Source organism: Zalophus californianus, chromosome 8 (assembly GCF_009762305.2).
Source record: "Zalophus californianus isolate mZalCal1 chromosome 8, mZalCal1.pri.v2, whole genome shotgun sequence".
NCBI lineage: Eukaryota > Metazoa > Chordata > Mammalia > Carnivora > Otariidae > Zalophus > Zalophus californianus.
Window position 1 is genome coordinate 128,788,018 of NC_045602.1, and position 9,893 is coordinate 128,797,910.

Below are 9,893 nucleotides of genomic sequence, written 5' to 3' on the forward strand. Positions count from 1 at the left end.
ATGCCTGTTTTCATTAACCACCTTTTGCTGAAATCTAGGCCTGCGGCGGCTCCAGAAGATTGTTGCTCTTTCTAAGGGGAAGTGCTTGTCTGTCACGAGTCCCATCTGACTCTGATCTTAGCTCTGACACTTCACCAACTGGGCCTAACCAAGCTTGTCCTCTCTGGAAAATGAACACAACCCTCCCTTCTCACAGCTGGGAGCTCTGGTGAGGTGAGAAATGACCATGCTCCTTGAATCAAGGGACACGTGGCTTCGGCTCCATTCTGATGACTTAGCAGCAGCCCTGAGGTGTTGCAGTAAAGTTTTGTGCATTAAGATCCGAGGTCATGGCATGCGTAAGCTCTGCATTCTGCCACTGGCTGTGGGACTTTGGGCAAATACTTTCCCTTTCTGAACCTGATTCTCTACAATGAAATGGGAATAATTTTCTGGCTTCTGGTGTCTTTATAAAGGAGGACGTGTTTAGTGTTTATTAAATAGCTACCATTTATTAATCCTTTACTTGTCAGTTTATGATTATATAGTTGGTGAATGTGTGCCTAGCACCGTGCTGGCACATAAAAGGTGCCTAGTGTAAATAGCCTGTATGCCTGAATATAAGGAAGTCATTCATTTTTTGGCCAAATTGGACATAAGAACTTTTTTTTTTTTAAAGATTATTTATTTATTTATTTGAAAGAGAGAGAATGAGAGAGAGCATGAGAGAGAGCATGAGGGGGGGAGGGTCAGAGGGAGAAGCAGGCTCCCCGCTGAGCAGGGAGCCCGATGCGGGACTCGATCCCGGGACTCCAGGACCATGACCTGAGCCGAAGGCAGTCGCTTAACCAACTGAGCCACCCAGGCACCCCTGGACATAACTTTTATCATTGCAAATGAGCTGCTCAGATGTCTACTTATTTTTAATTACGTGTATTTAAAACAAACGTAGAAGTATTGCTTTTATCTAGGACGTTTCCAGGCATAGCTGCCTTTTAAGGATATAAGGGATTCAAGAAGCAGCACAAGCCTGGCGCGCGCCTGCCACGTTGTGTACGCTCAGTGTGGCACTCAGCTACTAGACTTACCCTGGGCATAGCTATTGCAATCCCAATCCCATGGGAATCCGAGATTTACTACAGCCCAGACTGAACTCAGCATCTCCAGTTTCCTCCCTCCATGCCTCTCCCTCTTCTGTGTCATTCCCTTTTACTGTGGACTTTACCAGTGAGTGCTCGAGCTGGTGATCCAGGAGTCCTCCTGCCCGCCCCCCGCCTTCATACCTCCACCTTTGGCTAAGTTCCAGTTAAGTCCTGCACTCTAGTTGCACATCAGGAAGTCACCATTTGTGCCTCCCTTTCCTCCAGGTCTGACATTACACACGGTGGCTGTCCTTTGAAATTCCTTGTCATCCAAGACAGGTCAGGAAAGTGACGTTTGATCTGAGACCTGAATGAGATAAGGGACAAGCCTGTTGACCAGGTGGGGGAAGAGCATTCCTGGAGGGAACCAGTTCAGAGGCCCTGAGGTGGGAGCGTGTGTGTGACACTGGGCCACTGCAGTGACGGGGCTGTCATGAGGCCGTGCCAGAGGCAGCGTGTCAGCACGGAGGCTGTGGAGGGCAGATCTGGGGCTTTTCTGTAGCTGAGATGGGCGCTTTGGAGGTACTGAGTGACAAGACCTGGCCTGGGTTTAAAGAGGAATCTTCTGGCTGCATGTGGAAGAAGGGTCCACAGTGGGGAAGGTGGAAGCAGAGACCAGGAAGGCGGCGGCCGCAGGAGTCCAGAGGAGAACGGCGAAGTAGTGGCGGTTGTCTGAAGGTGTTTTCTAAAAGAGAAGTGTGAACACGAGGGGTCGAGAACGACACCAGGGTTTGGGGCCTACACGATTTGGTGGGCAGAGGTGCCTTTCTGAATTGGAGGGAAAACTCCAAGAGCGGCAGTTGTGGGGGAATCAGGGATGGAATGGGTGCTTTGAACTTGGGATAAGACTTCCGTGTTCCCTCGTTGCACACAGAGAAAGTGCCAGCTCTCAACTCCAGGATGTGCCTGGCATGCTTTACATAACTAAGAGATTACTCTGATGACGTTTGTTATTTTCATGCCAACTGAGTCCTTAAAATGTGGACCAACTGAGTCCTTAAAATGTGTGAGTAGACAGAATATCTCTGCGTCTGATTTAGATGTATCAAGGAAAAATGAGACATCTGAGTGTTTCATTTGCAGTGGTGAAAGCTCTAACGTTCATTTTGGCCAAAAACACTTCTTCAAATTTCCTTATCGGAGAAGGACGATTTCCTCATACTCAGACATACATGGTATTTCCTGAGCACCTGCTATGTGTCAGCACTGTGCTAGGCACCGGGGATTCACACATTAATCCAGTGTATAATTACAAACTGATTAAGTGTTCATGGTAAGAGATTAATAAATGGTAGCCATTTAATAAATAGTAAATATTCTCACTTTATAAGGGAACCGGAAGCCCAAAGTCCCTGGGCTTACAGTATCATCTAGACCTTTTCTCCCCCTGGTACTTTGCTCTCCTGTGAGTTGAGTGTCTCCTACTGGCTCTTCTCCCAAACAGCATTTGAACATGACTGGGTTTCCTCCACCATCCACTACTGGCCCATAGCTCTCCTTCTTGTTCATACCCAGACGTCCTGAACTGGTTGTTCTCGCGCACTGCTTCACTTTCTGCTACTTCCCAACTTTACCCCTGAACTGCTCCCACGTACGCTTTGTACCCTGCCCCTCACCAAAGACAAGGCCTGTTACTAACTCCAGCAGACACGTTAGTCCTCCGTTTCCATTTTCACCCTATTTAGTGCTCGTGACCCACCCCTCTTTTTAGAAACAGTTGCTTCTGCTGGCTTTTCTGCTGGGACACCATCTGATTTCTCTTCCTATTTCTTTGCCACGTTCCTTTTCCTTGGCAGTTGCCACCTCCTGGTTCCCTTCCCTTAGCTGTTGGAGTTCTTCAGACTCTGCCTTAGACTCCATCTCACCCCACACCCTGTCCCCAGGCAGACTCCCTCCCCCACTCTCCACTCTTCCCTTGGCTTTCCTTACTGTCTGCGTGCTGATGGGCCCAGACCCATAGTTCTAGAGCAGACAGCTCTCTGGAGCTCCAGGCCCACAGAGCCCGCTTCTTCATAGAGCTGTCCATTGCATGACTGAAGGGCATCTTCAGTGCTGCATGGCCCAAACTAACTCATCATCTGCCCTCTTACTACCACACCCCATGCTAGGTCCTTCTCCCACCACTTTAGGGGAGGTGAGGACACCATCCCTCCAGTGGCTCTGGAGTTAGCCCGAGTATCATCTTTAACTCTTTTGTCCCCCCTAGCACCCCATATTACAAAATTGTGCTGATTTTAGCTCCCATATAATGCACTTGTATTTTCTCACTATTGTGCTGATTTTAGCTCCCATATAATGCACTTGTATTTTCTCACTATTGTGCTGATTTTAGTTCGCATATAATGCACTTGTGTTTTCTCATAGCCTACTGCCTACTGCCACCAGCATCTCAAACCCACCATAATCTCACCTGAATTACCACCACAACTTTCCTTCTGGCCTCCAGTGTTCTCTAGCCAACATTCAGTGCATCTTCCACCAAACAGCCAGAAGGATCATATCCTTTAAAACCCTTCAAAGGCTCCAGATACCCTCGGATAAAGCCCCAACACCTGGACATGGCCCTCCAGGCCCCCTGTGCTCTGCCCCTACCTGCCTCTCCAGCTTCAGCTCCTGACACTGGCACTCACTGTGCTCTGATCATATGAGCCTTTTTGCACCTCAGGTGTGTCCTGTCTCCCACCATCCCTCTGGAATATTCGGTGCTGCTGTATTCCCCGCCCCCCCCCCCGCCACTTCCCCCCACTGTTTTTGCCTCCTAGTTGCGGTTTGGATGTCTAGATCAGAATTTCATGTCTGATGTTCCTGGTACTAATCAGGGTATTTATTAAACTCTTCCATAAATACCCCTACTATGGCATAAGTTCCCTGAGGTCAGGATTCTTGTCTTATTTACCTCTGTGACCCCATTGCTCAATATTTGGGTAAAATACAGGACTCCCAGATAATGTTAATTTCAAGCAAACGACAAATAACTTGTTAGTGTAAATATGTGTCTGATATTTCACAGAAGTATAATTTGCTCAAGTCAGGAAATGAATGCCAGGAATACTCATGTTGAAAAGTTACTTGTTTGGAATTCACATTTAACTGGGTGTTGTGTAAAATTTTTTTTTTTAAGATTTTATTTATTGGAGAGAGAGAGGGGGAGAGAGGGAGGGAGGACACAGCAGGAGCATGAGAAGCAGGCTCCCTGCTGAGCGGAGAGCTGGACGTGGGGCTCGATCCCAGGACCCTGGGATCATGACCTGAGCCGAAGGCAGATGCTCAACCAACTAAGCCATCCAGGCGCCCCGGGTGTTGTGTATTTTTATTGGTTAAGTCTGTAAACCCTACTCAGTGTGTATTAGCACAATAAATGTTCTGAACATCTGCTATGTGCTAGGCAGCTCACACCTTCTCATTAAGTTATTATTTGTGCAGTTACTTGTTCTCCCATACTAAGAAGTTACGCTCTTGAAGGCAAGGACTGTGCCCATCTTGTGTGCTTCTGGCCCCAAGTACCTTCAATGAATATTCCTAGCATTGAAATGGAACTTTTGTAAAAGGGGGCTCTTTTACAATGGTACTTCCTTTCTGTTGCCCGGAAGTAGGGGCTTGTGTGGTGGTAGGGGAGAGCCTGAAGGGGGCAGTGTCTCATAGAGCCTGGGACTGGCCCCGCTGTCCGCAGGAAGGCTGGCCCTCAAAGTGGAAGTGCAGGAGTAGAGCCTTGCTGGGCAGAGGGGGCGAGTCTCCGGCTGGCAGGTGAGATAAGATGGCTGCTGCCTGCTGGAAGCCTTATCTGCCCAGGCCCTCGATCTGGTCCCTGGATGCTTTCTTGCCTGTATTCATCTCCTTATCACTTGACCTTCCTTCCTGTCTGCTGAGCATCCCATCGGGGACTCGGCGGGCGCTATGAATACAGGAGTAATGATGATGATAATCCTTCTCATCCCTGGTTCCTGACACAGTGCCCACCCTCAAATAATTTTGATTTAATCCTCTAATTCCTGAAAGGTGATCAAAGCCAGGCACTCAGGTTACTCTGGAAAAGTCAATCTCATTGAATCCTCCTAACCAGCCCTCCAGGAGAGACTCTAAAAGCATTCTCATTACACAGATGAGGAAGTGGAGGCCGCAGAGGAGTAATTTGCTCAAGCAGGGACCCAACGACGTAGTGTTGCGGCGTGGAGGTGTGATCAGATGCATGGTCTCAGGCACGCTGCACAGCCCCCTGTTCCCAGCACCCACACTGCTAGCTCTGATCTCTGCTTTGGTTTCCTTATCATTGGTGAAATGGGGTTAATAAGTGTCTTCCTCATAGAGTTATGGGAACCTAGTTTAATCACGTAAAGCTACAGTATAGGGCCTGGGACAAAGTAAGTGCTTAATGCTTAATAAATGAGCTACCAATGTTACGACCATTTTTTCATCCCTTCCTGAGACCACCCAATGCCTGGCACTTCCTAAGCAGCTAGCAGCTGCAAATATTTGATGACTAAATGCTATTATTAAGTGGGGTGTTTCCCAAACTAGGCCTGAAGACATGAATTACCTGGGAGTCACTTACTATAAAATAGATTCTCAGGCCCTTCCCTTGGAGATTCTGATTGGTAGGCGTGGGTGGGGCCTGGGAGTCTGTATCTTGTAGAAAGAACCTCAGGTAAAATGCATCCTTAGGCTAATTTAGGAAATCCCTATATAATGTAAGGCAGGCTAGTGTTACAACAAACCTCTTGTAGCTTGGGTGGGGCAGCAACTCAGGTGATGTTTAGAATCAGGTGGACAAGCTTAGTCCTTAGAGGTCATAAGACTTTAGCGATACCTTTTCTGATTCTAAAAATCATCTAGGGGCGCCTGGGTGGCTCAGTTGGTTAAGCGTCTGCCTTCTGCCTTCGACTCAGGTCATGATCTCAGGGTCCTGGGATCGAGCCCCACGTCGGGCTCTCTGCTCGGCGGGGAGCCTGCTTCTCCCTCTCCCTCTGCTCCTCCCCCTGCTTGTGTTCTTTCTGTCAAATAAATAAATAAAATCTTTAAAAAAAAGTCATCTAAAGTGTTTGGTCTCAAATGATCTCCCACAAATTATCTACAAAGGAGAAATTAGTGACTTTGTAGTGGAGAAACCTAGCAGACACCTTCACCAAGTGATTAAAGGTAGTAATATTGATAATGGGACAAACCATGGGTCACTTGATGGGATGCACTGAGGACACAGCACCACTTCTGAGGTTCCCAGCAGAAAAACTTTTAATCCTAAGGAATCATCAGGCAAATCATCCAAATTGAGGGACATTCTGCAGAACAGCCAGAACTTTTCCTGTCAAGGTCCAATTAAAGGAGCCTACAGAGGTGTGATGGCTGGTAGCCATGCTACATGATTCCTGTTGGAGCCCTGATAGGTGGGGGTTACCAGAAAGGATGTTGCTGACATTGGAATGTGGACTGTGGAATAAGGAACAGTATTTTATCAATGTTAGATTTCCCAATTTTGACAGTTGTATGTACAGTTACATAAGGGGGATATCCTTGTTCTTAAAAGGTATGCATAGAGGAGTTTAAAAGTAAAGGACATGATGTTTCTTATTCTTAAATGGTTCAGAAAAAAGTGGTGCCTGTGTATAAATATGTAGATAGGACAGGAAATAGGCACAGTATTGAAAATTATAAAGCAGATATGCACAGTGTCAAAAATCATGCTTATTGTTAACAAAAGACATGTAGGACAGAAAAATATAAAGAAGAATGTCGAAACCATTCACCCCACCCCACAGACACCCGGACAACCCATCCCGTCAATAGTGGAATACTTACATGTCCTTGAGTCACCATACTTCTGGCTAAAACTTAAAATGGGCGAATGTTCTACTTGTCTGTAACATGCATTTTCACTCCAAGATGTATCCACCCACATCTTCCCATGTCAGTGTCGTGTTATTTTAATGGCTGCGTGATGCTCCTGGTGAGGATGGACCATACCTTCTTACCAATGGGTATTTAGATTGTTCTAGACTGTGCCAGAGTGAGCATCCTTGCAAATACATTTTGCCTCCTTGTCTGTTTTATAATGCAGAGCTTCTGGATCAAATAGAGCAGGGTTGAGAGAGGCAGAAACAGGGAGACAGAGACAGGCAGAGTCGGGGGAGAAAGAAGCATGCCTGAGGAGACAGAGGGAGCCTGTGTGAGGCGTAGAGGCCCCAGTGGCCTGGCCACAGGAATCCCAGCAGAGAAGTGACTGAGTCACTTTTTGGAACACACCCTACAGATACAGCTGTAGGTAAGGTCAGAGTCCTCGATGCAGGGATTTTTGTGGGACCATTGTTCTTGAGAAGCAACCTAATTGCATGTTGATGGGGCTGGTTATAGATTGTGCTGTGCCCCTTGGAGCCAGGCTCCAAGTAGGGCTGCCAGATTTAGCAAATGAAAATACAGGAAGCCCAGTTAATTCTGAATTTCAGATAAAGAATAAGTCTGTCCCATACAGTCTTAGACTAAAAGTATATTTGTTCTTTATCTGAAATTCTAATTTAATTGGGCATCTGTATTTTTATCTGGAAACCCTGTCTCCAAGATCAGTGAGAGCAGCAAGGTGAAGTCGGGATAGAGGGGTGAGTGTGTGTGTAGACACGTGTGCACGGAGGGCTTCTGAGGTAGCTCTGGAGGTTTTAGCTCCTGACCTGGGTAGCGGTTGTATTTGAGGGGAAGGGACTTGTCTAGGTCCCACAACTCTGGGTGGTAGAACTAGGTGGGGCCCCAGCTTTGTGCTCTGCAGTAATTTGTGTATATGTCTTAAAGTGTTAATATAGGGCGCCTGGGTGGCTCAGTCGGTTAAGCGACTGCCTTCGGCTCAGGTCATGATCCTGGAGTCCCGGGAACGAGTCCTGCGTCGGACTCCCTGCTCAGCGGGGAGTCTGCTTCTCCCTCTGACCCTCTTCCCTCTCGTGCTTTCTCTCTCATTCTCTCTCTCTCAAATAAATAAATAAAATCTTTTAAAAAAAAGTGTTAATATAAATACAAATATTAAAAACATCACGATTTCCTAAACTCCACTTAAACATTTTTGGTTTTAAAAAGTACTGGCAGGGTCCTGGGGTCTGCCTTCCTGAACTATTCTCACATCCTGGAACATTCATCTGCTCCTGGGCTTCTTAATCATGGTGGCCACTGGTCACTGCGGCCTGAATGTCCTCTCAACTTCCCTTCCCCTCTCACCTGCCCATCCTGTGACCTCAGCCTGCAGTCGGTTTGGATCTCAGTCCGCTGACTCACCCTGCGTCCCTTGGGGCTGGTGAGTTGCCTGTTCCTGTCTTCCTCCCTCACCTGTGAGCTCCACAGGGACAGAGACCTTGTTTGTGTCCTGCTGGGTTATCACAATAGCCTAGCCTCCTTGGCCAGCTACCTTCTGTGGCTCACTGTGATTTGGGGGTATCTGACCTCTGAGCCTCAGTTTCCTTATCTATAAAACGGGGCTAATAATCTTGCCTACCACTCAGGGCTTGCTGTGGAATCCACATGGGCCAGTGTGACAGATGGGGGAGTGAGGTGACATTAGTGTCTCTGAGGTGATGCCTGAGCTGAGGCCAGCTCTCGGAAGAGCTGGGGAGGGCGTTCTGGGCAGATGAGCAGTAAGGGCAAAAGCCCTGCTATGGGAAAGAACCTGGGTGAAGAGGAGCAGAAAGAAGGCCAGCAAGGCTGGATGAGCAAGGGGGAGTGTCGGGGTGATAGAGCAGCTTGGGGGCCATAAGCAGGGTTTGGATTTTATTTTGAGTCTGCAGCTAAGAGCTGACTCTGACTTGAGAAAATCATTTGCATTCACTTCCCCTGCTTGGCAATATCTCCCACATGCAAGGTTCAGAGAGGCCGAGGGGTCTACAGGTGTGAAAGGTGGGTGTGGGTGGGGCATAGAGGAGGCTCCTGGGGCTTTTCCTAGAGACAGGTTCAGCCTTCTGCCAGAAAGGTGGAGATAACAGGGTGATAGCAGTTCAGTCCAAGGGGCGAGGCTGCCAAGGCCAAATTAGTGTGCAAGATAGTTTGAGAGAGAGTAGTTTGAAAGATTGTGTGTGTGTGTGTGTGTGTGAGCCCCTGGTGGTGAATGCACAGGGAGTTTAGTGGGGGAGGGTACACTCTGCACCTAGGAGAGATCCCAGGGATGACCTGTCACAGGCCTGGAGCACCAGCTCGGCAGGTGTGGAGCGACGTCTGGCTCCAGGGCATCACTCAGCCCGCATATACCTGCCACCCTTGAGGCCTCAGAAAACTGCCTTTTAACCAGGCTGATCACCTCTTCCTGGTTCCCCGGGATGGTTCCAGAACTCCCCCTTCTTATTGCCCGTATTGAATAGATGAAGAAACTGTCTCAGAGGCAGTCTGGTGGCTGGGTGGTTTTTTGTTTTTTGTTTTCATGAAAAAGTAGTTTATTTGAAATTGTGACATGTGTATCCGAAATAAAACATTCATACCCTCCAGAAAAGGTTAGGAGGCAAAGACGCCTCCTATCCACCCCTGTCCATTTCCCTCCTCAGAGGCAACCAAATTCTTGGGTCACCTTTCACAGATAGTCTGGACCTACACGGTGGATATTATCTTACTTACTTCTGCACAAAAGGCAGCCTATTAGATATACTGTACCCCTGAATTTTTTTCACTTAAAGTCTTGCAGTTCATTCATCCATTCAGCTAATATTTATTAGGCACCTACTATAAAGCAGGTGCTGGTGAGGTGTGCAGGTCACAGTAGTGAATGAGCCAGTTCCTGCCCAGGTGGAGCCATGTAGAGCGGAGAGTTAATATTTAGGT